This window comes from Agelaius phoeniceus, chromosome 1 (assembly GCF_051311805.1).
Source record: "Agelaius phoeniceus isolate bAgePho1 chromosome 1, bAgePho1.hap1, whole genome shotgun sequence".
NCBI lineage: Eukaryota > Metazoa > Chordata > Aves > Passeriformes > Icteridae > Agelaius > Agelaius phoeniceus.
Window position 1 is genome coordinate 13,079,736 of NC_135265.1, and position 2,338 is coordinate 13,082,073.

General features: G+C 43.3%; 1 non-coding gene across 1 annotated transcript; it reads right to left on the reverse strand.

The window, feature by feature from the left end:
- Positions 1-566: 566 nt before the first annotated feature.
- On the reverse strand, positions 567-638 carry TRNAG-UCC (transfer RNA glycine (anticodon UCC)). Its single transcript has one exon. It is a non-coding gene; the product is annotated as a tRNA-Gly (tRNA).
- Positions 639-2,338: the final 1,700 nt, after the last annotated feature.

Below are 2,338 nucleotides of genomic sequence, written 5' to 3' on the forward strand. Positions count from 1 at the left end.
CCCCCAAAATGAGAAAGTGCTTCTTGAAGTTCAGAGGGCACCTTCCAACATGTCTCTGCCCATCCATTCCCTTTTGTCCTGCCACTGGGCACCACTGTGCATAGCCTGGCTCCATTCTATTTGCACCCTGCCTTCAAATATTTTCTCCAATAATAAGATTGCCCTTCTTTGCCCTCTCTTCTGATCAGAACTTCCACAATCTCCAACCATCCTTGTAGAGGCGAGAATTCCCACTAATCTCCAGTACTGAGGCCAGACCCGGACACCGACACTGCTCCAGAAGTGACCGACGCTCCCACCAGCACAAAGGAAGCTCCCTCTACTTATGGCCAACTCCTGTGAGCAATAAAGCCACAGTCATCACCCCTTCTCTCAATCCTAGCAGAGACATCTTTGCCAGCCCTTGTGCCACGTGGGATTCCCACCCGGACGCCGGTCCTGCCCTGCCCACCGTCCTAAACCTCCCCAAGCTCCGTCTCCTCCCGGCGCTCGCATCCCTGCGGACGGATGGGATTAGTGGACGGCAGCACCTCCTCACCCCGCTGGGAACGGCGTCAAAACGAAGCTGCGTTGGCCGGGAATCGAACCCGGGTCAACTGCTTGGAAGGCAGCTATGCTCACCACTATACCACCAACGCCGCGGTGATGGAGCCATCCTCCTTGCCTGAGTCCTTCCTTTCCTGCTTCCCTCCGTTCCCAGTTTGCCCACAGGATTTATTGCCTGCCCTCAAGCACAGCAAAGAGCTACTGAGGGAGGCGTTCAAGTTTCTCCACGGCTGCCAAGGCTACTAGGAAATTAGAAGATTGTTTGCTTTGTTTTTAAACACTGATAATAAAGTTTTGTTCAGTAAAATTTTTCCAACGTCCTGATTGGTTTAAAAGAAATTCCAAATAGGACTAAAACCTTCAGAAGGGGGACTGTGCACAATTGGAAAAAGACAGACTGACATCTGATGAAATAAGTATCTTCATTTTTATAATAGTCTTTCCAGCATTACTGTTGCAGATGAGATTTTTATCTCATGTCTGAAAAATTAAGAGGAAGAAGTTTTAAAGAACAACATGTGTTGTCCTTTCCATCAACTACTGCCTTTGTGTTCTCAGTATCATCCAAAGAAAGAGAAGATTACATGGAAAATATAGCTGAAAATAAACTAAATAGAGTTGCAAATGATTGATATTTGAAAGAGGGTTATCTGAAATACAACCCTGAAATGCTGAATCTCAAACTTGAATACATTTTTGTGGAATAATGTGTGGTGAGAAGTTTTCTACTACAGTGTATAGAGCCAACAAAGTATTTTAGAAGAACAAAATCTCAAAAACCTCACATGGTGTGAGAATATCCTACGAGTAACCCAGGGCACTTTAGGGCATCTGTGATTTCACTTCTGAGAATGTCCTGTTTACAAGCAGATATGCCTCTTAACATGTAGGAAGCTCAGCAAGTTTGTGGGAGAAACCATTCTGTGCCAGCAGAGAGGTCCTACAGAGAGAGACCTTCATGTCTCTTTCATTCTCAAATCCTCTGTCTTTGGCTTCCTGCAGTGGTGAACAGAAAAGTTGTAAGATGCAATATTGGTCAGACATCCATCGATTCTGTCACCTTCTGTCACTTGGCATCTGAGTAATTAACAGGCCCATAGAAGGGCCCCCAGGCCTGTGCATACTCTGACCATTTTACAAGTGTTGGTATAGATGACATTTTTGCAGCCTTTAATCAAAGTCTGTCATGCACAGTTACACCATAGTAAGGATATAGAGTCTTCTCTCTCTTTCTTATCATATTTTCCTTTAAAAGTCAGAAAAACCTGCTGAGATGCTATTTGGAATGCTCTGCAAACAGCTCATGAGGATGTAATGTTACATTAAGTGTATTTATAACTAAGATTTAACAAAACAAAGAGGGCTCTGCTGAATGCTGCAGAGTCCATTTGACTGTGTAACATGCAATGCACACGAGTTGCTGTGCAAACTCACAGCTCAGCCATGTGGTGAGCAAACAGCAAACCAGTGCTTTTGGGAGCCACACTTTCTGTGCATTTATTGTGGAACATTTTTACACAGGGCCTTGATCTTGAGCCAGTAGGCTTATAGTTTAAGAAGAAATTAAAATGGGACACACCAGACTCACTGATCATAATCACTTCTGAAAAACACATAGCTTATTGTGATGATTTTCATGCTTTTCTACTAATCCATAGGCATCATAAATATTTTCTAGTAATTTTAAGCCTAGTGAGAGTTGTTTCCAACATTACTGAAGACTATAGTTTAACAATAATCATAAATGGTTATTCTTTATATACTCCCTTGCAGAAGAATTCCATGGAACCTG